The sequence below is a fragment of the Sus scrofa genome, chromosome Y (genome assembly GCF_054392235.1).
Source record: "Sus scrofa isolate SSC_HxYL_T2T_F1_AM1 chromosome Y, Sscrofa_HxYL_maternal_Yorkshire_Landrace_v2.0, whole genome shotgun sequence".
Classification (NCBI taxonomy): domain Eukaryota; kingdom Metazoa; phylum Chordata; class Mammalia; order Artiodactyla; family Suidae; genus Sus; species Sus scrofa.
The window spans coordinates 16,160,002-16,186,980 of record NC_139402.1 but is presented as its reverse complement, the minus strand read 5'-3'; the positions used below and the strand labels follow the sequence as shown (position 1 = coordinate 16,186,980).

Here is a 26,979-nt window from a genome sequence, read left to right as displayed (position 1 = left end):
TATGATGGTGGAAGGGAAGGACTGGAGCTCAACCTCTACCCTAAAAGCACCAAAATTCATAAGTAAAGGCTGAGCATTCTTCACCCGAATGGACCAGAAACCTTAAAGAAGATAACCTACTCCGGAGGAAAAAGAGGAGGACACTTTGAGGTAGGAGTGGTGATTTTGGGATATAAAAAAACCCCACACCTCCTGGGTGGGAAGCCCCACAGACTGGAAACTAACTGGTCCACAGAGACTCACCTCCAGGGGTGAGAGTTCTGAGCCCCACCTCAAACTCTCCCATGTGGGGATCTGGCACTGGGAGAAAGAGCCCCTGGAGCATCTGGCATTGAAGGGCAGTGGGGTTTGTGCACAGGAGCTCCACAGGACTGGGGGAAATGGAGACCCCATTCATAAAAGGCACACACAGAGGTTAATGTGCACTGGGTCCCAGGGCAAAGCAAAGTCTCCATAGGAACCTGGGTCAAACCTGCCTGCAGTTCTTGGAGGACATCCTGGGAAAACAGGGGTGAATGTGGCTTGTTGTGAGGGAAGGACATTGAAAGCAAAGCTCTCAGGAATATTCAGCAGCCATACCTTTCTCTGGAGGTGGCCATTTGGGGAAAACCTGGCCCCATCCATCAGTCAGTGCTGAGAAGCCCCAGGGCAAACACCAATCCAGGTGGGATCATAGCCCTGCCCCTCAGTAAACAGCCTACCTAAAGACCCCTCAGGCACACAGCTGCCTCTAATCCCATCAAGAGACTAAGTCCCAACCACCAGAGGGATAAGAATCAGCTCCACCTACAAGTGGGTAGGCATCAGCCCCTCCCATCAGGAAGCCTACAGCAAGCTCCCATACCGACTTCAGCCACAAGGGGGGCAGACACCAGAAGCTAGAGCAGCTGCAACTCTATTATCTGTAAAAAGTCACCACACCAAAAACCTATAAAAATGAAAAGACAGAGAACAATATCTCTGATGAGGGAGATAGGGCAACCTCAGAAAATCACCTCAGTGATGAGGAGATTCTCAGCCTCCAGGAGAAAGACTTTATAGAGTGTTGATGCGGAAGATGATGCAAGACATTGGAACTAAACTGGAGGCCAAGATGGATAACTTACAGGACACACGGAGAAAAGAGATGCAAGACATCAACATAAACCAGAGGAGATGCAAAATGCATAACTGAAATAAGAAATTCACTAGAAGCAGCTAACAGCAGAATACAGGAGGCAGAAGGTCAAATAAGGGAGGTGGAGGACAGATTAGTAGAAAGTAAGATTGCAGAACAGAAAAGAGAGCCAAAGGTTGAAAAGAAATGAAGAGGGTCTCAGAGAACCCTGGGACAATGTTCAACACACCAACATCCGTATTAGAGGGGTGCCAGAAGGAGAAGAGAGAGAGAAGGGGACAGAAAAAATATTCCAAGAGATAATAGCTGAAAACTTCCCTAACATGGGAAACGAACCACTCACTCAAATCCAGGAAGCACAACGAGTACACCTTATAAAATAAACCCAGGGAGGAATACCCCGAGGTGCATATTAATCAAACTGACCAAAATTAAAGACAAAGAGATAATCTTGAAAGCAGCTAGGGAAAAGAAACCAATAACATACAAGGGTATCCCAATAAGGTTATTGGCAGATTTTTCAGCAGAAACTCTTCAGGCCAGAAGGGAGTGGCATGATTTACTTCACGTGATGAAAGGATAAAACCTCCAACCAAGATTCCTCTACCCAGCAGAGCTCTCATTCAGATTTGAAGGAGAAATCAAAAGTTTTGTAGATAAGCAAAAGCTAAGGCAATTCAGCACCACTAAACCAGCCTTACAACCAATACTAAAGGAACTTCTCTAGGCAGAAAAGAATGGATGGCAACAGGAAACAGAAATCCCACAAATGACAAGGCTCACTAGGGAAGGTATGTATACAGGAAAGATACATACAAAATCGTCCATGCACAATGATACCACCAAAATCAGAAATCATGAGACGAGCAGGGTACAAATGAGGGACACTGGAGATGAACTTGCAATGAAGAGAACAACAACTTAAAACAACCTTATATACATATAGACTCATATCAAAACCTCAGAATAACTGCAAACCAAAAATCTACAATTGACACACAAAGAAACATCAACATAAGTACAACACTAAAGAGAGTCATCAAACCAGAAGAGGAGAGAACAAGAGGAGAGTGAGTGAAATAAAAAAACAGCAATAAAAACAAATCCAAAGCAATTAATAAAATGGAAACACGAGCATACATGTCAATAATTACCTTCAATGTCAATGGACTAAACACCCCAGCCAAAAGGCATAGACTGGCTGGATGGATACAAAAACAAGTCCCATATATATGCTGTCTTCAAGAGACCCACTTCACTTCTAGGGACACACACAAATGGAAAGTGAGAGGATGGAAGAAAATATTTCATGCAAATGGGGATCAAAAGAAGGCTGGAGTAGCAATACGCATATCAGACAAAACAGACTTTAAAATGAAGAATATTTTAAGGGCCAAAGAAGGTCGTTACATAATGATCAAAGGATCAATCCAAGAAGAAGCTATAACAATTTTAAATACCTACGCACCCAACATAGGTTCCCCACATTATATAAGGCAACTGCTAACAACCTTAAAAGGACAGATCAATGATAACACAATAATAGTGGGGGATTGTTAACACCCCACTCACAGCAATGGACAGATCAACCAGATGGAAAGCCAATAAGGAAACACAGGCCCTGAATGAAGCATTAGACCAGAGGGACTTCATAGTTATTTGTAGGACATTCCATCCAAAAGCAACGGAATACACGTTCTTCTCAAGTGCACATGGAACATTCTCTAAGATTGATCATATCCTGGGCTACAAATCCAACCTCAGCAACTTGAAGAAAATTGAAATCATATCAAGCATCTTTTCCAACCACAACGCTATATGACTGGAAGGCAACAACAAGAAAAACTCCGCAAAAAACACAAACATGGGCAGACTCAACAACATGCTACTCAACAACCAAGGGATCACTGAAGAACTCTAAGAGGAAATTAAAAAATACCTAGAAGCAAATGGCAACGAAGATACAACACCCCAAAACCTATGGCATGCAGCTTCCAAGCCCTCAAAAGACCTAGATTGTTGCAAGTGAAAATTTATCCAGGACAGTGATGGAGCAAACATTCCAGGCAGAGAAAAATATGCACCTAATGATTGATTTTCATTCAGTAAAATCCACTCATTTATTTTTTAAACCCATTAGTTTTCCTGCTTCCAATTTCTGAACATGAATTGAGTTATTTCTCCATTTATGGAGGTGTCCTCTAGTTTGACCCAGCTATGTTTCATAGTTTCTTTCTTTTTTTTTTTTTTTTTTTTTGGCTGAGGACGTGCATCTTGCTAATTATGTAATAGTACTCTACACTTAAGTAGTATTTTAAATATATTTGAAACTTTCATTTCGCAAATGTTTGATGCTAATGTGCAGACCATAACTTATTTCCACGAATGTAATTTTCGTGTTGTGACATTCCTAAATCATTTATTAGTTCTACAGATTCTTTGTGATTTCTTGAAGAATTTCTACTAAGTTATAATGTTTTCTGTAAATAGATTTTTTCACTTCTTCAGTTCTGATGGCTGTAACTTTTTTGTTGTTGCCTCATTGCATTTTACAGATGCTTAGATCATCTGACTCGCTGCTGCAGAGGTGTGGCTTAAGCATCCCTGGCCAGTTAATGCAGCAGTTGTGGTTTCTATGCCTGTTGCCAAAAAGGAGGTTGTGATCAGGCCTCTTTTCCAGAAACACGCAGGTTTTGTGCTTTGGCTTTTTGCCTGTGGTTGCTCAGATATAGTGTGGTGGCCTGGTGAGTTACTGCAGAAGTTGTGCTTTTGTTTGCTGGGCTGGTGTTTGCAGATATGGTGAGATAACCTGTCTTGTTAGGTGAAATGAGTACAGTGAACTTTTCCTTCCAAATTCTGCAGAGGTCGCTTGGTGAATATCTACGTGGAGGAGACAGAGTTTGTGGTTAGTTTACATGGCTGGTGGCTGTGGAAATTATGCTCAGATGTCTTCTCTGGCTTCTGCAGAGACTATGGCTTGGCTGGCTGAATGGTTATAGTAGAAGTTCTGGTTTGACTTCCTGATCAGGCTAGTGGAATTTGTGATCAGGCCGGCTGGCTGGTTACTATAGAGACTGAGGTCCAACCTCCCGGTCCAATTACTATCAAAATATGGTCAGCCTTCATCATGTGATGACTACAGAGGTTTTGGTTTTGGTGCTTACCCTGGTGGCTGCACAGGTGGTGATTAATCTTGCTGGTCCAGTGGCTATAAAGAGATTGTGTTGGGATTTCCTGAAAGAATATGGCAGGAGTAATTGTTACACTGTAATCTTGTGAAGAATTTGCAGTTTGGCTTTATGCATGGTTGCTGCATTGAGTGTGGTTGTCTCTGCCTAGTTGCTGAGGAGGTGGTTGTTTCCAAGCCAGCTACCACAAAGGTCTGAGGATTACTGAAGTGCTTTCATGAAGGTTTCACTTAGGGACACTCGACTGGGTGTTGAAAATGTGAAAAATAGGCTTCATAGCTCTCTGCTGCAGAAGTAGAGTTGGCCTTTCTGGGCTGAGTGTTGAACTTATTACTTAATGATTCATAGCTCCCGGCCTGGCATCAAGGGCTGATTTCTTCAAAGGCAGGAATTAGGCTTCCTAGGATGATGGGTGGGGGTGTTTGGATATGCCTCCCAGGATAGTTGCAGAAATTCACAATTAGGTTTTTGGGTGGCTGCCTAGATTTTGATGTGTTGTTCTTGCATGGCTATCACTCATTTGGAGAGTGCATCCTGAGGCAAGTGCTCAGTGGTGTTGTCTCGCTTCCTGGCAGGTTCCTTCCAAGACTGCAGTATGCTTTACTTACTGGATGCTATGATGTTTGTGTTCAGACTTCCTGAGGGGATTATCCAGATATGGTGGTTCAGAATTCTTGGTTTTTTTTTTTTTTTGAAAGAGATGTTGTCGTTCGGTTCTCAAGACTTTTTCATAGAGGTGTTGAAGGCAGGTTTCCACAACGGGGAAATACCGTAAATTCAGGGTTCATGGTATTTCTGCCTGATCTAATTACTGTAAAGTTTTTGGTTTGCATTCCTTGTTTCCAAAGAGTATAGATTGGTTTCTGGAGTGGCTACACAGAAAAGCAGATTATAGAAGGAATTTTCACATACAGATGTATAGGGAAGTCATTCTGGCTTATACATGATTCAGTTTAAACATTATGGTGACTAAGCCAGCCAGTCTTAGAGCCTGCTAAACATGCATTTATATGCTGACCAGGATTCTTGGCCCCCTAGTAAATGGAAATTAATGAGATGTGAGCCAAGATGTTCAGGCAAGGCTTTATTGGGCCCTGCAGCAGCACAAAGGAACACATACAAGCAACAAGTACCTTTTCTTGCTCCGTGAGGAGGGGCAAGCTAGTTTCTTCTCTGGAGGGATAAGGGTAAGCATGTGGGTCAGATTTGGGTCTGATGTGTGGCTGAGATTTTTCTGGGCACTTCCTCAGTGGTACTGTCCACTCTGTGTGTGATATACCCTGTTTCTGCCCCTGACACTCTGAATTTTTTGCTGGGGGTTGTTTTAGTTTAGTTTAGTTATCTTAGTTTATTATTTTATTCTATTTATTTCATTTTATTTTTCATTTGACTAGTTCATTTCATTTCATTGGTCTTTTTGAATCTTCTTGTTTATAATTGTTCCCAACTGCCCATGCATGTCGTTACTTGTCGTCCCTTGTATTTCCTTTTTATTTCTTTGCTCAAGGAGACATTTTTCATGAGGCAAGCAGTGCAACGAAGGATCCCAGGTCCTAGCCTGTCTCATGCCCTGCCCCAATCATTCTACACCCCTTATTCTTAAGTGTGTTCTAGAAGATTGGAACTCCTGGAGTAGGTTGGTTTTATGGTCTCTATACACTGATGGGATAAGTCTCCACTTTTGCCTGCTGGAAGCAGGGTTGCTGTGAGTAGGGTTTGGCCCACTGGTAGAGTAAAGTTGGAGGTGTCTTTTAATAGGCCCTCCTATCTTGTTAACCTTTCTCCAAAGGGTCCAGTGATGTCCTTTGACTCTAGCTGATCCTGTGCCTGATGAGGGGTGACTGCATGTCTCTGTTGTCCAGGGGGAGCTTGTAAGCCTCCCACAGGCAGCAGGGCATCCCAGGGTCCCTGAGTCCTGTTATGGTGAAAAGTTAGCCCCTCACCTCTGATCTGGTCCCAGCTTTGGCTCAGGATTCCTGGTGCCTTCCCTGACCTCTGTGAGTGCATGGAATAAAGGGCTTGTCCCCATTGGGAGGTCCCCGTGATGGCAGTCTCTTCAGCTCAGCCTTTAGCATCCAAAAGCCCCACTGGGCATCCCTATTCCATTGAAGGGGGTCACTTTGCATTCCCTTTGGGTCCCTATGTAGGGCTTGGCTCTCAGGGCATAATTTGGAACCATAAATGGCAGGGCCAGCCACTCCAAGGAAGCCACAATGCTTCCTCTCTCTGGTTGGAGACAGTAATGCACTAACTGCTGTTTTCCATCTATGGCCAGGGCTCATGCCCTTTGGTTAACGCAATGCCTACATATTGAACGCACTGCTGTGAGATCTGAGTCTTGTTTGTGGAGGTTTTGTTTTGTTTTGTTTTGATTTTTAATGATTGTTATTATTCCCATTATCAATGGTTTCCACTGTTCTGTCAATTATTTACTGCACACCAAAGGGACCCAGTCTCTCTCTCTCTCTCTTCCTTGCTCACACACACAAATTCACAACCCCCAAATACTATTTGTCTCACATTACCTCCATCATGTTCCACCACCCCTGACTAGATAGAGTTCCCTGGGCTAAACAGCAGGATCCCATTCCTTATCCACTCCAAATGCAAGAGTTTGCATCTCTCAACCCCAGACTTCAAGTCTGTCCCACTCCTTCCCCCTCCCCCTTGACAACCCCAAGTCTGTTCTCCAAGTGCATTCATTTCTTTCCTCTAGAATGTTTCATTGGTGCCATTTATTCATTTCCAGATTGGTGATATCAAATGGTATTTGTTGCTTCCTTTCTGACCTACTTCACCTAGTATGAGCATCTCTAGTTCCACCCTTGGTGCTGCAAATGGCATTACTTTGTTCTTCTGGACTCAGTAGTTTCCATTGTGAATATGTACCACATCTTTTTAATGTACTCTTCACTCAATGGAAATTTAGGTTGTTTCTATGTCTTGCATATTGTGAATAGTGCTAAAATGACCTTTCCAGTCCATGTATATCTTTCAAGGAAAGAGTTATCTGGGTATATGCCCCAGAGTGGTATTGTTGGGCCATAGGGTAGTTCTATATTTAGTTTTCTAATGTACAACCATACTGATCAGCATAGTGGTTGTAGTGGTTGTCCCAATTTACTTTCCAGCTAACAGTGCAGCTGGGCTCACTTTTCTCCACACCCTCTCCAGAACTTTTTATTTATTGACTTGCTAATGCTGGCCATTCTGACAGGTGTGAGGTGGTACTTCACAGTAATTTTGAGTTGCATTTCTCTAAAAATTAGTGAGGTCGAGCATTTTTTCATGTGCCTGTCGGCCATCTGCAGGTATCCTTTGGATAAATATCTCTTCGAGTCTTTTTCCCATTCTTCAACTGGCTGGTAGGTTTTTTGCTGTTGAGTTTTCTAAGTCATTTATTTCAGAGATTAAGCCCTCTCAGTGGCATCATTGGAAAGTGTTTTCTCTCATTCCAATGGTTGTCTTGTTTCATTGTTTCCTTCGCTGTGCAAAAGCTTGTCAATTTGATTGAGTCCTTTGTTTACTTTTGCTTTTATTTCTGTTTCCTTGGGAGACTGCCCTTGAGGAAACATTTTTTATTGTTGATGTCAGAGTATGTTTTGTCTGTGGTTCTTCTTGGAGTCTGATGGTGTCCTACCTTATGTTTAAATCTTTAAGCCACTTGAAGTTTATTTTTGTACATGGTGTGAGGGTGTATTCCAGTTTCATTGATTTGCATGCATCTGTCCAGTTTCCCCAGCCCCAGCTGGTGAAAACAAGCTGTCTTTTTCCTACTTTACATTCTTGCCACCTTTGTCAAAGATTAATTGAATGCGGGGTTGTGACTTTATTCCTGCGGTCCCTATGTTGTCCCATTGGTCTGTAGGTCTGTTTTGGTACCAGTACCACAGTGTCTTGATTACTGTGGCTCTGAAAAATTGCCTGATGTCTAGGAGAGTTATGCCTCCTACTTTGTTTTTATTTATTTGTTTATTTTTTGCCCCCCTCAGGATTGCTCTGGCAATTCTGGGTTTTACATGGTTCCATATCAATTTTTGAATTTTCCCTTTGTCCTAGTTCTGTTACAATGTCAGGTGTCTTCTGCTAGCGATCTCATTGAATCCGTAGATTTCATTGCACACTATTGCTTTTTAATAATATTAATTCTTCCAAACCTGGATCATGGACTCTCTGTCCCTTTATTTGAATCTTCTTTAATTTCTTACAGTTCAGCTTATAATCTTTCACCTCCTTGGTCCAGTTTATTCCTCGGTCTTTAAATTTTCGGGGTGCATTTTTCAAAATATGCTATTTTTTATTCTTTTGCCAAGAGTTTATTGTGAGTAGCCCAAAGGGCAACCAATTACCGAGTGCTAATTTTGTATCCTGCTATTTTGCCAAATTGGTGGGTCACTTTGGGTAGTTTTGGTGTGGCCGCCTTAGGATTTCCTATAGATTGCATCTTGTCATCAGCACGTAGTGAATACTTTGCCTCTTCTCTGCCAGTTTGGACACGTTTGATGTATTTCGTTTGTCTCATTGCTGTGCCTAGCACTTCCAATAGTAGGTTGAATAAAAGTGGTGAGAATGGGCCTTCTTGCCTCGTTTCAGAGTTTAGTGCAGAGGCTTTCAGCTTTTTTCGTTTGAGGAGTATGTTGGCTGTGGGTTTGTCATAAATGGCTTTTATCATGTTAAGATATATTTCTCAAATACCCACTTTGGTAAGAGGTTTGGTCATAAATGGATGTTGGACGTTGTCGAATGCTTTTGCTACATCTATTGAGAGGATCATGTGGGTTTTTACCTTTCGTATGTTCATGTACTGTGTGACATTGTTTGATTTGAGTAGTTTGAACCCTCCTTGCAAACCCGGGACAAAATCCACTTGGTCGTTGTGTATGATCCTATTTTGCATGTTGTTGGACTTGGCTGAAAAAATTTTGTTGGGAATTTTTACTTCTATTTCATCACAGATATTGGCATAAAATTTACTTTTTGGGTAGTGTCTTTGGCATTGGTGTTAGGGTGATGCTGGGTTCATGGACAATCTTTGGGAATGTTTCTTCTTTGTCATGCTTGTGGAAAGGTGTAAGGAGGATAGGACTGTTTCCCCTTGTATGTTTGGAATATTTCACCATTGTTCCTATGTGATGCTAGGCTTTTGTTTGCAGGGAGTGTTTTTATTACATATTCAATTTCATTTCTAGTGACCTGTCTGTTCAGTTGATCATCTATTTCTTCTGGATTCATTTGTTGCATGTTTTAACTCTCTAGAAAGTTGTCCATTTCTAGGAGGTTTTAAAATTTGTTGGCAATTAAGTATTTATGATATTTGCTTAGTTTTTTTGGGGGGGTGTTTTTGCAGTATCCATTGGGATTTCTTCTTTTTCATTTCTTACATTTTATTTTCTTCAAACCTAGGATTTTTATGTTTGTTTTTGCTTTTGTTTGGTTTTGTTTTTTGTCTTTTTGACTTTCCTAGGGCTGCACCCCTGTCATATGGAGGTTCCCAGGCTAGGGGACTAAATGTAGCTGTAACTGGCGGCCTACACCAGAGCCACAGCAATACGGGATCCCAGCCACATCTGCAACCTACACCACAGCTCATGGCAATGCCGGATCCTTAACCCACTGAGCAAGGCCAGGGATCAAACCCGCAACCTCATGGTTCCTAGTCAGATTCGTTAACCACTGAGCCATGACAGGAACTCTGATTGCTTATGTTTTTTAAATCACTTTTTTTCTTTCCTCGTCCGGTGAGTCTGGCCAGCATTTTGTCTTTTTACTTATTCTTTGCTTTTGCTTTTTTTTTCTTTTTTATTTTACCTTTTATGTTGTTTTTTATTTTTTAACTTTTCAACAAAACAGTTCTTAGTTTTACTGATTTTTTTCTTTTTATCTCTATTTATTATTATTATTATTTTTAATATTTATTTCAGAAACAGTTTTTTTAACAGAATTTGTTAAATTATCTTAGATTATCTTGTCCGTAAAAGGTCTCTTTTTCACTATTTTATTATACTTTATCTTTATATAATGATATAAACATTTTTTTCCATTAGAACTGGTTTATAGCATTCTTTCGATTTTGTACTCTATAGCATGGTAACCCAGATACACATACATGTATACATTCTCTTTCTTACACAATCATGCTTCATCCTAAGTGCCTAGACATAGTCCTCAGTGCTACCCAGCATGGTCTCATTGTTCATCCATCCCAAGGCAGTTGTCTGACTCTATGAACCACAAGCTCCCAAACCATCCCACTCCCGCTCCCTCTGCTTGGTAAGCACGAATTTATCCTCTAGGTGTATGATCCTCTTTTCTGTGGAAATGATCATCTGTGCTGTGTAGTAGATACCAATTATAAGTGACATCATGTAGTATTTGTCTTCCTCTTTCTGCCTTACTTCACTCAGGATGAGAGTCTCTAATTCCACCCCATCTTGCTGCAAATGGCATTATTTCATTCTTTTTAAGGGGAGTAGTGTTGCCCTGTGTACACATATCCATATTATCCCAGTCCAGTAATCTGTCGATGGCCTTTTTTGATATTTCCCTGTATTGGCTATTGTGAGTCGCGATGCAGTGAACATGCAGGTGCAGGTGACTTTTCTAAGGAAATTTTGTCTGGATATATCCACAAGAGTTGGATTGCCAGATCATGTGGCAGTTCTCTGTATAGATTTCAAAGGTACCACCACACGGTTCTGCACAGCGGTTGTACCAGCTTCCATTCCCACCAACAGTACAGGAGGGTTCCCATTTTTCCACAACCCCACTAGCGCTTGTTACTTGTGGATGTATCAGTGATGGCCATTCCGATTGGTGTGTGGTGGTATCTTGCGGGAGTTTGGATTTGCATTTCTCTATTAATCAGGGATGTTGAGCATTTTTTTAATGTGCTTGTTGGCCATCTGCATATCTTCCTTGCCAAGAAGTCTATGCAGGGCTTCTGCCCATTTTTCCATGGAGTTGTTTGTTTGTTTGCTGTTGAGCTGTATACGTTGTTTGTATATTTAAGAGATGAGGCCCCTGTAAGTTTCATCATTTCAAACTGCACTATCCCATTCTGTAAGTTGACTTTTTGTTTTTGTTAGTTTCCTTTGCTGTGCAAAATGTTGTCCGTGTGATTAGGTCCCATTGGTTTATTTTTGCTTTTATTTCTGTTGCTTTGGGAGACTGACCTGAGGAAATATTCATGCGCTTGATGTCAGATAATGTTTTGCGTATATACTCCTCCAGGGGATTGAAGGTGTCTTGTCTTATACTTAGGACATTCATCCATTTCGAGTTTATTTTTGTGCACGGTGTGAGGGTTCATTGATTTGTGTAGCTGTCCAGGATTCCCAGCAATTCTGGCTGAAAAGATTCTCTCCTTCCCATTTTATGTTCTGGCCTACAATGTCAAAGATTAAATGATCATAGGCATCAGTGTTCATTTCTGGGCTCTCTGGTCTGTTCCATTAGTCTCTCTGTCTGTTGTGGCACCAGCAACACACTGTCTTGATGACTGTGGCTTTGTAATGTTGCTTGAGGTCTGGGAGCGTCAATGCCTCCTACTTGGCTTTTTCTCCTCCAGATTGCTTTTGAAATTTTGGATCTTTTGTGGTTCCATATAAATTTTTGGATTGTTTGTTCTAGTTTTTGTAAAAATCATCATTGCTATTTTGATAGGGATTGAAGTGAATACTTAGATAGCTCTGCTTAGAAAGGACATTTTTACAATGTTAATTTTTCCAACCCAGGATCATGGAATATCTTTCCATTTCTCTACATCTTCTTTAACTTCCTTAATTATCATTTTATAATTCTTGTTATATAGGTCGTTAGCCTCCTCAAAAAGGCCTATCACTAGGTATTTTATTTTTGGGGGGTGCAATTTTAAAAGTTATTGTATACTTGTATTCCTTCTCTAAGATTTCATTCTTAGTATACAGAAACGTGACTGATTTATGAATGTGACTCTTATATCCTGCTCCTTTGCTGACTGTGTTGATCCATTCAAATAGCTTTTGTGCTGAGTCTTTGGGGTTTTCTCTATATAGTGTCCTGTCATCTGCATACAGTGACACGTTTAGCTCTTCTCTTCCTACTTGGAGTCCATTTATTTCTTTTGTTTGTCTGACTGCTGTGGCTAGGCCTTCCAATAATATGTCGCATAGGAGTGTTGAGAGTGGGCATCCCTTTCTTGTTCCAGACTTTGGTGGGAGGATTGTCCAATTGTCTCCATTGAGGATTGTATTTGCTGTGTGTTTGTCATAAATGGCTTTGCTTATGTTCAGGAATATTCCCTCAATACCCACTTTGGTGAGTGTTTCTATCATGAGTGGATGCTGGACTTTGTCAAATGGTTTTTCTGCATCTATTGAGATGTTCATATGGTTTTTGACTTTTCTTTTGTTAATACGGTGTACGATGTTGCTTCCTGTTTGTATATTGAACCATCCTTGTGAACCTGGGAGGCATCCCACCTTGTTGTGGTGGATGATCTTTTTGATGAGTTTTTGGATTCAGTTGACTAAACATTTTTTTTTTAGAATTTTTGCATCTATACTCTTCAAAGATATTGGCCAATAGTCATCTTTTTGGGTGGTATCTTTGTCTGGTTTTGGAATTAAGGTGATGGTAGCATCATAGAATATCTTTTGGAATGTTCCGTCTTCTTTGAACTTTTGAAAAAGCATAAGGAGGATGGGCATCGATTCCTCTTTATGTTTGACAGATTTCACCTGTGAAGCCATCTGGCCATGGACTTTTATGATTCCAATTTTGTTTTGTTTTGTTTTGGTTTGGTTTGTTTTGGTTTGGTTTGGTTTGTTTGGGCGGTCCATTTATTTTAAGTTTGAGTAGTTCTCTTTTCAGTTTTTGTGAAAGTAAAGTTCTGTTTCGATTTGTGGCTGCCCTGTTTTTTAAGTGTGATAACCACTTGTTATAACTGTGTACTCTAGGTGAATGGTGATGTAGGCTCACCCACTTCATTACAATAATAAAATTCAAAAAGCAGAATAAAAAGAGTCTCTATATTTCCTTACTCCCCTTGCCCACACTGTAGGATTTTTATGCCTTTTTTTTTTTTTTAACCTCTTCACCATTAGATCTGTATCCTACCTTATTTATGTGACTGGTCTCTAATCCTGCTTTCCTCCATCCTTGTTCTTCCTCTTTTTTTATTTTTTAAATTTAGAGAAAACTTTCTTTCTTTTAGCGTGCATTTTGTACTTCTGTACTCTTTTAGATTTTGTTATTGTTGTTGTTGTTGGAGAAACTCTTTGTTTCCCCTTCTATTTAAACTCATATTCTTGATGGATAAATTATTCCACATTGCAGATTTCTTTTTCGTTTCAGCATTTTAAATATCTCTTGCCACTCCCACCTAGCTTGTAGTGTTTCCGAATAGATATCAGCTATTCGCCTTTGGGGGATTCCCTTATAATGGACATTTTGCTTTTCTCTTGCCACCCTTAGAATCCTCTCTTTAACTTTGGCCATTTTTATTATACTATGTCTTGGTGTGTGTCCATTTGGGTTCAACGTGTTTGGGGACATCTGTTTCCTGTATCTTGAAATCAGTATCCTTTAGAATTTGAAACTTTCTGGAGATAATTACCTCAAATACATGTTCAATCCCCTTTTCTTTTTCTTCTCCTCTGGAATTCCTATTATGTGTAGATTGTCCTGCGTTATAGTATCCCAAGGGTCTCATATTGCTTTCATGTTTATTCATTGGGTTTTCTGTCTGCTGTCCTCTTTGGGCGATTTCCTTTATTCAATGATCCATGTCACTAATTTGCTCCTCTGCATTATTCATTCTGACCTTTACTGCCCTTGGCTCGGTTTGTTTCACTGCAAGTGAATTTTCTACATTTGCATGGCTGCTCCTTATATTTTTAGCCCCTTTCTGAGGGAGTCCGCATTACTGTTCATATGTTCTCTTAATTCCTTCAGTAGTTTCACTATCTCCCATTTGAACTCAAAATGTGTCAGATTTCAGAGGTCTGTTTCATTGTTGACTGCTTTAGGTGAATTCTCCTGTTGCTTTAACTGGGAATGTTTTCTGAGCTTCTTCCTCTTGCTCGTGTTTTCCATTTCAATTTCTGTATGTTTGGAGAAGCCCACATGTATTTTGACAGAGTCTGGGGGGCACCGTTGTAGTGGTGCACTTCTGGAGGGCATGCAGGTCTGGCCAGGGCACACCACTGTGGGTATGTCCTTCCTGTGGCCAGGAGGATCTGGCTGGGGAATGCCTTAGCCGGGTGGGGCTCACTGTGGTATTCTGCAGCAGTGGGGCACGTGTGAGTGTGGGCAGCCATGGCTTCTTTCTGCCATGGTGGATGAGCATGCCCCAGAGCCAAGCAGGGCATTACCTGGTGATCCCTAGCAGCCATGTGTTTCCTGATAGTTGGGGTTGCTGGCTGGCTCACTCTGCCTCAGCAGGGCACTTCCCGAGCCTGGGCAGGCAGTTCTTGCCTGTGTGCAACAGCAGCAGGGCACTTCCCAAGTGAGGGCAGGTCTTTCTGGGTCACTCCACAGTGTAGGCCCCTTCCTGAGTTTGGGTGGGGCTGCCTGGTGTGCACCTCGGTGGAGGTGCATTTCCTGCCTCTGGGTGGGGCTTCCTGGGGCATGCTGTGGCCGCAGAGCACTTCCCAAGCCTGGGCAGTGATGGCCTGGTCTCTCCATGGTAGAGAGGTGTTTCCCTAGACCTGGTGTGGCTCGCTGGTGCTTGCCATGGTGGAGGTGCACTCTGCACATGTTCAGGGCTTTCCTGAGTGCTCTGTGGCAGCAGGGAGCTTCCTGAGTGAGTGCAGGTGTGGCTGGTGCTTGCTGTGATGGAGTTGACCTTCCTGTGGCTTGACAGGGCTTGCTGGACATGCCACATCAGCAGAGCAGTTCGCAAAGATGGTGGGGCCAGTGTGTCCCCTCTGCAGCAGTGGGGTGCTTCCCAAGGGTGGTTGGGATAGCCCCTTCCTGCTGCAGTGGTGGTGCACATCCTGATGTGGGGAAGGGCTTACAGGGTGCCCAGGGGCAGTGGGGTGCTTTGCATGGGTGGGAAGGCCTGCCTGGGAATGCCATGGCAGTGGTTGGCTCTCCACAGGGGGTGGCACCAATCTGTCATGGATGATACTTTGCTTCTGGCCGAGCGGGTGTGGGGTGGATTAGTGGAGATGTGCTGGTAACGCTCTGCTCTCTATTAGCCAGTGGGCAATTGCACACACTGTGGTTCGAGGAGTCTTCTATGTTGACCCACCCCTCCTGCTCTCCCCTCCCCAACAATGGCACCTTCTCTCTCCTGTGGGTCCAGATCCTCTGCCAGGTTCCCTCTATTTGGGCTTTCCAATCCCCAGCCATTCACATATTGCTCCCTCCACCCAAGGTAAACTGCTTATCTAATCCCTTAGCCTCTCTCCATGCCTCCCACACCAGCATGCTCCCAGGGACTGACCTCTGGAGCCTAGGACTTGGTGCCCAGCCCCCACCGGAGCATCTCTATCTTTGGTGTCTCTGTGTGTGGTTCAGATGGTCTGTGCAGCTCTCACTCTGCTTCCCAGGTCTCAGACATGCTGCTGTGTTTTTCTTGGAGTCTTGGAGATCCCTCCGACTTGGCTGACCTTTCCATTGGTTAGGCGATTTTCCAGGGTATGTGTTCCCTTTCTCCTTCAGAACTCCCTCTCAGGAGTGCTAGTCCAGTCCTGATTCCCCTTCCCTCTCTCTCTTTGTTTCCTGTTGTCCTACCCAGTTATGTCAAGAGGTTCTTACTGTTTTGGGAGGTCTCAGTTCTTCTGCCAGCGTTCCGTGGCTGCTCTGTTTGAGTTGTTTTAAGTGTAGTTGTGTTTATTTGTATTGTGATGATGGAAAGGGCAAGTGTGTCCCTGTGCTCTCCCACCATCTTGCCTCCCTGAAATTGCATCCTTCTGTATCTTTCTTTGTGGCCTTCCCTTCAAAGTCTACTTTGTTTGCCCTGGTTAGCACAACTCCTGTTTTCCTCTCTTGGCCGTTGACATGAAATATCTTTTCCCATTCCCTCATGTCAATCTGCTTGAGGTCATTGCTCTGAAGTGAGTCATTGTAGACAGCAGCTTGTATGTTTTTGCTTTTTTATCCAATCTGACACTCTGTGTCTATTGATCAGAGTATTCAGTCCATTGGCATTTAAGGTAATTCTTGAGAAAGATGTATTTATTGCCACTTTCCCCGTGTTTTTCAGTTGATGCTCTGTATCTCCTTTGTTCCTTTTCTGTTGTTTGGTTTGGGTTGGATGATTTCCATTTATTGTATGCTTGTATACTTTTCTTTTTGGTTTTTTTGTGAATGTAATGTTTGGTTTTGTGTTGTGGTTTCCCTGTTTTTTAAGCATGCTAAACTCTCCCTATATCTGCTAGCTTTAGCCTGGTATTCATATAGGCTTGAACACATTTTATTTAAAAATAGGAGTCTATATTTTCTTCCTTTCCTTACCTACCTTCTATGAATTTGAAGTTCTTTATTAATATCTTCATGTGTGTCCTTTAGTTGTCCCTTGAGTTTATGGTCACTATTACAGTAGGTATGTATGTAGTTATGTATTTATTAATTTATTAGTTCTGTATTCTGACTTATTTAAGTGATTACTTTCCCCTTGGGATTTCTTCCACCCTATTTCTTACTACTTATGTTATGCTATTTTATTTTATATTTTATTTTATTTTATATTTTATTTTACTTTATATTTTATTTTTCTATGTTAATTTACTTTTCTTAGGGAAGCCCTTGCATTGTTTCCTTAAGAATGGCTTTAATGTTGATGTACTCTGTTAGGTTTTGTTTGTTGAAGAAATTCTCTATTTCCCCTTCTATTTTAAATGATATTCAAAAATAAATACATACACAAAGTAGTGATACATTTGCTGTGTAGAGTATTCTAGGCTGCAGATTTTTCCTTTTGGAAAGTTGAGTATATCTTGCTACTTTCGTCAGGCCTGTAGTGGTTCTGTAGAGAAATCCAGTGTTTAGGGAGGTCCCTTATAATTAAGGATTTGTATTTCCCTTGCTACCTTTAGAATGCTCTCTCCATCTTCGCCTTTTGCCATTTTTATTGCAACATGTCTTGGTGTGGGCATATTTGGGTTCAAAGTGTTGGGGGCCTTCTGCGATTACTGCATCTCGATATCTGTTTCCTAGAGTTTGGAAAGTTTGAGGCATAATTACTTCCAATATATCTTCAATCATCTCTTCTTTTTCTTCTCCTTCTTGAATGCCTTTTATGCATAGATTGGCATGCTTTATATTATCGCATAGATCTCTTATATTTCTTTTGTGTTTTTTCATTTGTCTTTCTGTCTGCTGTGCTGATTGGGTAATTTCCATTATTCTATCTTCCAAGTCACTAATTCATTCCTCTGCACTAGTCATCCTGCTCTTTAACTCAGTTTGGGTCTCTGCAAATGAATTTTCTATTTTTTTTCTATTTTTCCTTATATGTTGTAGTTCTCTCTAAAGTAATCTGCACTAATGTTTTATCTTCTCTTAACTCCTTGATAATCAGCCTTCATTTTTTCAGTATTTCCACTACTTCCCTTTTGAACTCAATGCCTCTCAGCCTCCAAAGTTCTGTTTCCTTGTTTGCTGCTTCCCATGAATTCTCCTGTCCCTTGCCTGGGAGTTATTCCTGAGCTTCTTCACCTTGCCCATGTTTTTCTTTTCCTGTCAGTTTGGGGAAGCCAAAATAGACTTGGAGGCTTACAGCTATGCAAGGGTAACTCCTTGTATTCTTTGGGTGGTTACCCTGTATTTTTGGGCATGGGTGTTTGTATATTTGCTGCTTCTTTCTTTGGTGTGAGCAGGCTATCATTCCAAGGGTGCTGAGTGTATTTGCAGGGAGAAGGCAGCAAGGGATAGTGCTGGTTATTGATGGGATCTTAGCAGCAGCAAGGACTTGCAGGAAGGTGATGCAGGTAACTCCTAGTTTCAAGGCTGAGGAGGTGATGATGAGCTTCATGCAAAATTATAAGCTGCCTGGACCATTTGGTAGTGGCAGCAGTAGGGTGTGTGTGTATTCCCAGAGTAGTGAGAGCAAAAACAGGCAGTGTTTGGTCACAATGACCTCAGTGGTGCCCTCGGAGATGATTAGAACCACAAGTGGTAGCAGGCCATGCCCACCTCTGGAGTCAGAGGTAACCATGGTGGTTTGCCTCACAACTGTAGATGCTGGGAAGAAGCACCCTGTCCCTCTTAGCCCACACAGGAGGTGCTGCACCTGCTGCTCCTAGTTGCAGGGCCTTGGCAAAGGACAGTTTCCAAGCATCTGGGTGCTATCTGGAGCATCTGGCAGTGACAGCTGCAGGGCCAGTATGATCCTAGGGGTGTGAGAGCAACAGTTGTTGGTGCTCAATTGCAGCACCATCTCTGTTTTCTGACCTCTTAGGTGACTGTGGTCACAGGCTGTGACCTGCGGCTTCTGAGAGGAATACTTTGGTTTGACCCTGGTGCCTGTAGAGTACACAAGAGGCACCACATTTCACTTAGCCCCTGCTGTACTAAGCCTGCACCAGAGGTGCCTGGCTGCCTCTAGCCTGCCCAAGATGAATCCAGGGTGCTGTAGCCCAAGCAAGTGGCTTCTTGCCACCCATAGCCTGCATCAGGAGCAACCTGCCCTCGGAGAGCCTGTGCACATGTGAGCAGGGAGATTTCTTTGGGGCTCACCCCTCCTCCCCTTGCCCTCCCCAACAATAGTGCCTTGCTTTTGTAGACAAAGAGAAGTACTTTCTTTTTTTTATTTATTTTATTTTCCCACTGTACAGCAAGGGGGTCAGGTTATCTTTACATGTATATATTACAATTACAGTTTTTCCCCCACCCTTTGTTCTGTTGCAACATGAGTATCTAGACATAGTTCTCAATGCTATTCAGCAGGATCTCCTTGTAAATCTATTCTAAGTTCTGTCTGATAAGCCCAAGCTCCGGATCCCTCCCACTCCTTCCCCCTCCCAACAGGCAACCACAAGAAGTACTTTCAACTCCAAGAAACATTGTAACATGACTGCTGGTAGGACTGAAAACAATTTTTCCGAATGTGGCTCCAGAAAGGTGGCGAAACAGAAACATGAAGCTGCCAAGTCAGACAGATTCTACATCTTCAACGGATTTGTTAATCATGCTAAGGTTTGGCATTAAAGACCAGCATAATTATTTAAGCCTCTCTTTGTGGAAAGCAAGAACGCAACCTATAAGTGTGCACCAGGAAATATAAAGGGGAGGAAATAAAGGCACACCTAACCCGGAGAGTTTGAGCATTTTAAAGCAATAATGATACCCCCTCGTTTTTGTTTTGTTTGTTTGGTAAATGTTTCATTCGAAACTACCACCATGTGCTGATGGTGATGCAATCGCTGATTATGTCATTGGTCTTCATTATTGCAGTTATGGTGCACTTATGGACATGGGTCCTGGGGAAGCTAAACTATGCTGTAGTTTGGAGGATGAAATGTATTTTCCAACTTATGCTTATCTTTTTCTTTTTGTCTTTATAGGGCCATACATTTGGCATATGGAGGATCCCAGGCTAGGGGTCAAACCAGAGCTGTGTCTTCTGGCCTAAAACAGCCATAGCAATGCTGGAACTGAGCAACATCTGCACTTTGATCACAGCTCATGGCAACTCTGCCTCTTTAAAACCCCCTGAGTGAGGGCAGGGTTTGAAGCCACTTCCTCATCAGCACTAGTTCGGTTTGTTAACTTCTTAGCCATGGTGGGAACCCCATGAAATTTATTTTATTTTTTTTTTTGTAATGAAGACAATCTTGTCAGGTAAGATCCAAGTTCCCTTTGAAATAACAGAGTATAATGCAGCTGAGAAAATGCTACATAAAGAATATGTATTTTCCCTTTCAAAATTGAACTTCATCTGCCCCTCTTTCCCTACCATCTTAATTTAGGCATCCATTCAATACAACCTGGACTATTTCAGAAATCACTTAACTCCCACTGTCTTTTTCCTTAGTTGCATTTTCTTTTTTGAAACCGTTATCATCAAGGAGGCATGTCAAATATTCCTGTCTAACTAACAAAATTTTCAAATATGGAAAAACCACAAAACAATCTGGCATTGAAAACCACTAAAAAGACAAAAGGACAACTAACAATGGGAGAAAATTGTTTCTGACCATGCAACTAAGAAGGGATTAGTCTCTAAAATATACAAACACCTTATACAATTCAACCACAAAAAAGCCAACAACCCAATGGAATAGGGGCAAAAGACCTGCATAGACATTCCACAAAAGAATATATATACAGGTGGTCAGAAAGCACATAAAAAATTCTAAACATCATTGTTTCTTAGGGAAGTGAAAATACAAATTACTATGAGGTACCTTTCTCACCTGTCAGAATGGCCATCCTTAACAAGTCCACACATAAAAAAATGCTGGAGAGGGTGTGGAGAAAAGGAAACTCTCCTACACTGATGAAAGGAATGTCAATTGTTACAACCATTATGGAAACCACCATGGAAATACTTCAGAAAAGTAAGTATAGAACTAGTACCTGACCGACCCAGAAATCCCACTCTTCGGCATACAGCTGAAAAAAAACTTCCCTTGAAAAAGACACAAGCACATGTATGTTCATTGCATCACTGTCCACAAGAGCCAAGACAGGGAAATAACCTAAATGTCCATTGAGAAGATTGGACTAAGATGTGGTGTGTATGTGTTCCATATACACACACATACACACAATGGAACCCCGACTCAGCCATAAAATGAACAAAGTAATGCCATTTGCAGCAACATGGCTGGGATTAGAGAAGATCATGCTAAGTGAAGTTACTCAGAAAGAGGAAGGCGAATACAATACGATATCACATATGTGTGGACTGTAACAGATGGCACAAGTGGAACTTTCCACCTGAACGAAACTCATGAATGTGGACAACAGTGTTTGGGTTGCCAAAGGGGAGGCGGCAGGATTGTGATGGACTGGAAATCGGGGGTTAGAAAAGGTGCAACGTATTGCATGTGGAGTGGGTATGCAATGAGATCATGCTGTAAATCAATGGGAACTACATCTAGTCACTTTTGATGGAGCACAACGGAGGGTTATGTGAAAAAACAGGATGCGTACGTGTATGGGTGTGGGTCTTGGGTGGTTGGGGTGGTGTGTGCCTGGGTCACTTTGCTCGACAGTAGAAACTTGACAGAACATGGGAAACAAGCTATGATAGAAAAAATAAACATCATTTTAGAAAAAGAAACACAGCCCTTAATTGTTTCATAAATGAAGTAATTGCAACTATGAAGATGAACATATATGTTTATTTTTGAAATAAAGGAATTGCAGGAAATTGTTGACATTTGCAAGCATAAATGTTCATCTTCACTATCCTGCAGAATGTATAGACCGTTGATAGGTCAAAATTAGGATGGTGTTCAAATAATGAAGAGGATGGAGGTGTTGGCCTTGAGAGAGAGGCAGCAGAGGTATCAGTGGCCATTGGCATTGGGAACCACGGATGGTTGGTTGGTTGAGGGTTAGACAAAGGGCCCTCTCTTGGTGGTATATTCTGATATCTGGTTGGAAAAGGGGACGACTTCACCGTCATTCCAAAATAACCACTCGGGAAGGGAGAAATAAGGTGGTACTGAGACATGGAAGTGGTAGTTGTAATGAAATTCACAATGTGGCCACTTGCTGGAGAGTAGCTTCTTTTGTGAGTGCGTATGAAACGTGGTCAACTGATTTAAAGTAGCATGTTGAGCCACGACAGTTTGTCCTTTGGTCTGGCTGATGCTGATGATGTAGAAGAAACGTCACTTCTCATGGGGGTAGTTGTATTAGAAATTCTCTGGCTGGTAGAAGGCCTTCTTACTAAGGGCACATGTAAATTTGTGGAGGTTGAAAATGCATTTTCTCCACGAGTTTCTGCTTCAAAATCAGAATTATGATTATCCACCTTACGCCCTGTTCTAGAGTGTTTCTTGCTGCAACCTTGAAGTAGAGAAGCCAATACTGGAGAAGCATTTTTATACGTGACTCTTCTTTTCCTCCTTACCAACAGTTGAGGACAGCCTCATTTAAAGTTTGGATTATGGTAGAACTGCAGCTAAAACCAAGGAGAAATTTATTTAATGGTATTTGAAACAAGGACACGAGGAGACAGAAACCATAATATCTGACTCTTTGCATCATATGGAGTTAATATCATGAGACAATACACGTCCATTGCTAATATTTTCAAAAATGTTCTTAGTGGTCACAGCCAACTATTGTCCTCAAGGAAAAGTGTCTGGTATATCTACATTAATAGTATTAGGCTCTGTGGCCTGCATTTTTTGAGGTTCATTGACAAGCCTCAAGGAGGCTAGGACAATGATTTATCATCCCAAATATTTTATGACCAAGCCATCCTCAATTTAAAAATGTTGAACATGGATGTTCCTGTCGTGGCACAGTGGTTAACGCATCCGCCTTGGAACCATGGGTTTGCGGGTTTGATTCCTGGCCTTGCTCAGTGGGTTAAGGATCTGGTGTTGCCGTGAGCTATGGTGTACTTTGTAGATGTGGCTTGGATCCCACGTTGCTGTGACTCTGGCGTAGGACGGGGGCTATAGCTCCAATTCAACCCCTAGCCTGGGAACCACCATATGCCATGGGAGTGGCTCAGGAAATGGCAAAAAGACAAAAAATAATCATCATAATAAAAATGGAACAGTACTTCATCCCACTTTCAAGGTCTACTTTGACCCTATATGGATGGACATATTTGCACATGTCCAAAGAGAATTTTATACACTCCCTCTATAAGTAGTAACTGGAAATTTCTTAATGCCTTGTTCCGAGCAGAGACTTCATTTTCTTCTGCCAGAAAGTCAGCTAGTGAGGCACATCTTTGAAAATTCCTTTGCAGCTTATTAAATGCATAGGGGTTAAGCTGTCGAACTCAGCTTTTCATACTCTCAGTTTCAAATATTCTGAAGGGAGACTTTCTCTCCAGAACTTCTTTCTTGACGCATTCTTCATTAATCACTATCAAGGTTCCATTTGCTTCCCACCAAGTGGACTTAAAGTGATCACTTTCAGCAGTTTTCCAAAGTTTTCTGGGAAAGGGCAGAGGAAGAAAATCATCGTCTTCATCTGGTTCAATGGCACACAATGTGCGACATGGTTTTTTATCAGGGAGCCTTCAGACAAAGCCCGAAAAGCCGTTTCTTCAATCTGAGACCTCAAGTCCAAGTCCCCAGTGATTGAGTTATCACACCATGGAGGTGTAATGGAGGATTCTGAACCAGTTGGTGCATCTTTAGGAGACACAGGTTGCATTTCTGAAGGAGCATGTGCCATCTCAGATTAGTTTCTCTGCAGCTACTCTTCTCAACAGCATGCTTTTTGAACTCTGCAGTTTTAAATGCTGCTTTGGTAAGCTTACAGAGATAAAATCGCCCATGCATCACAATGGTTGCTAAGCTAAGTAGCTGTCAGATGACAGGTCTCCTAGCATTCTGAGCATAACCTTCAGTCAGTGCTTATTTTCCTATGAAATTGGTCCAGTTAACATAAAATATGAGCTCCTTACTTAAACAGTAACCCCCCCAACAAAAGTGCGATCAGCAAATTCCCATTCCAATGGAATCTTTTTAATAAGTAAGAAAACCCATCACATAAATAAATCCATTTCATCCCAGAAGTAAACATAAATTCCCTATTATAAACATACACATTTGGTGCCTGTTATTAAGGCCTGGAAAATGGGACCAAAAAAACCAGTAAAGTGAAACATATGGTATGTATCACTTCCCAGTTTATAACTAGAATCTATGCTGCATCTGTATTCAGAAAAATCTTAGCCAGGATTTCCCTGGCAGCTAGCTTGTTAAGAATCTGTTGTTGTCACCGCTGTGATCTGGGTTCAATCCCTGGCCTGGGAAATTCTGCATGCCCCAGGTGCAGTCCATAAAATAAAAATTAAAAAAAAAAGAAATAAAGGAAACAAACACACACACACAAAAACACAACCTTTATCACTGAGCAAGACACGGAAGGTCCCTGGGCACCAAGCAAAATATCTATAGCCATCGAGATATAGAAAGAGGGATAAATGCTGTGGTTAGGAGAGGAAATTTTGGGAAGCACCATCCAAAGGGATATGAGATTTCCTTGTGGATTGAGGCCAATATTTCACAACTGGAGAAGTGATGGGTGTACAACATTCTGAAGATAATATAAGCCATTGCATTGAATACATTAAAATTCATACACAATGTTTTCACATTGTTAAAAACTGACAGTGATTTGCTATCACTAATTTTAGCACATAGAGTTTTCTGTGTATCCTACGTAAGTAGTCTGTGTGTTAAACAATATTCCTAATATTTTCTCCTTTGGATGGCTGAGAGAGGAATTCACAAGGCCAATTGGTATTCACTAGGGCATCAGAAAGTGAGGGTCTGAGCTCTAGATGGCATCAGCCTTAACTGCAAGGAGGTGTTAGGCTTACAAAGCACCTGTGGTGGGAATCCGTGGATGAAGTCCATGCTGGGAACCGGTTGCAGGGACAATGAAGAAGGAGGGGAAGGTCAAAGGAAGTGTAATGGCTCGAGTCCCATGATGTAGAGCAGTTACTCCCTGTAAGAGGTTAAGCTCTGCAGGCAGTTGTTTCCCACAGGTCATTGTTTCTTGCTGCCCAACTTGAGCATCCACATACTGGGAGGGGGTGTCCACAGCAAGTCTCTCAGGTGAACTGCAGCGGTTGGGGTGTATGGGGGTCTGTCTCCATCCTCCTGGAAACCTGTCATTCAAGCCTTCCATTATAGGGGATAGGGGTGACCATCTACTCTTCTCTATCTGCTTCCTGCTGGCCTGGGGTGACAAGTACTGGGTGGATGGACATGGTACAAGCTACCGTAGAGGTTGGGAAGTAAAGAAAAATGAGTTTAAATAGGAGTTTAGGATGTAGGTTGATACCAGTATTGTTGAAGGAGGGCTTCCGTTTTATCTGAGGAGGTTTTAACACTTGGTGTGGTATTAACCCATAAATCACAGGAGCTATTGGTCATAACGCATGTTGTCTCCTTTCTGTTGCTGTATGAGGAGACCTTGAAAGTGTAAGGTTGCCGCTGCCAGCTGATGCAGCTTTGAGAAGCATCGGTGGCATCATGTCTGACAGGGCACATAAACCCTAAGATCTTAGCCAGGCAAGGCTTGCCTAAAATTACTTCTGAAATATTTCCTCATCTTCCTTGGATGTCTGGCCCACAGCTACTCCATTCTGCCTTTTCTCCCTACTGGCCCATGCAGATGCCATGGTTAATGATCTCTGTATTTCTAGATGAGAGAAGAGGCAAGAATTTGGGGCCATAGAAATGCTCACCTGAAATCGAACTGTCTGAAGGCATGTACCTCTCTTCTGGTCGCCTCCCTGAGCTCTGCTCAGCAGGTGCTGCAGGGAAACAGCTGCTGTGGCTCAAGTTTTACTCCAAGGAGAGCCTGAAGGCAAGTGCTATACTTGAGGTCACAGTTGGCTATAAGCCCCCATGGTCATTGACAGTTTTGACAGGCATTTTAGGACCATTTCATCCCACAGTGCTAGGAATGAACATCCCTCATTCTGGCCAAGAATTCACAGATAGGCCACTCAATGTGCTAATACTGGACAAGGCCATGTTAGGAGTAGCCAAAAGTCTCTGGACCACCTGACTTGCCAGTCTATTATGGTCCAGGAAAATATTCCTTCTTATTGCATTTTCCCATACTTAGAGGTCACCGATCTCATATGGAACTGTCTATCATTTTCAGTGATTCAGGCACACATTGGAAATGCAGGAAGTAGCAATTTTCTGAAAACAGTGAATAAAAATCACACAGAGACACTCATGCTGAGAGAAGGAATTCACAAAGAGAAAGACAAATACCATATGATATCACTGATATCTGCAAGCTACTATACAGCAGAAATGAAGCTTTCCACAGAAAAGAAAAACATGGACTTTGAGAATAGATGTATGATTCAAGGGGGTGCAGGAGGCAGAAGGGAGGGAGTGGGAGTGAGTGGGAGCTTGGGGTTAATTGATGTAGACTATTGCCTTTGGAATGGATGAGCAGTGAGATCCTGCAGTGTAGCACTGGGAACTATGTCTATTTGCTTACGATGGAGCATGACAATGTGAGAAAATAGGGTACACCTGTGTGTATAACTGGCTCACAATGCTGTATAGTAGAAAATATAATGATGTATTGGGGAAATAAAATAAAAGTGAAACCTCTTCTGATAAGGAGTGAAAAAATAAAATTAAAAAAATATATAGAAAGAAGAATTGGTAATGTCATAAATAAAAATTATTTCCTAAGTGTTTTGTACCTTTAGTGTCCTCCTTTCCTTTTTACTACCTTTCTTTGCATTTCAATGTTTTTCCCTCTTTATTTTTCATCTTTATTATACTACAATTTATATATATTGTGTTGTGACAATTTCTGCTATATAGCATATTGACATATATATACGCATGTGTGTGAGAATATAGACATGTATATATGTAAGTATGCATATATTTATGCATATTCTTTTTGCATTTATCTTCCATCATATGCCATCCTATGAGGTTGAGTATAGTTTCCTGTTCTATTCAGTAGGGACTCCTTGCTTATGATTTCTAAATGTAAATGTTTGCAACTACTAACCCCACTCTCCTTTTCAGTTCCACCCACCCCTTCGCACGT

The 26,979-nt window shown here is 41.8% G+C and overlaps 1 pseudogene; it reads right to left on the bottom strand.

Annotated features, from left to right (window-relative positions):
* The window catches only part of LOC146394403 (heat shock transcription factor, Y-linked-like), a 128,465-nt pseudogene extending 103,045 nt beyond the window's left edge, over positions 1–25,420 (bottom strand).
* Positions 25,421–26,979: the final 1,559 nt, after the last annotated feature.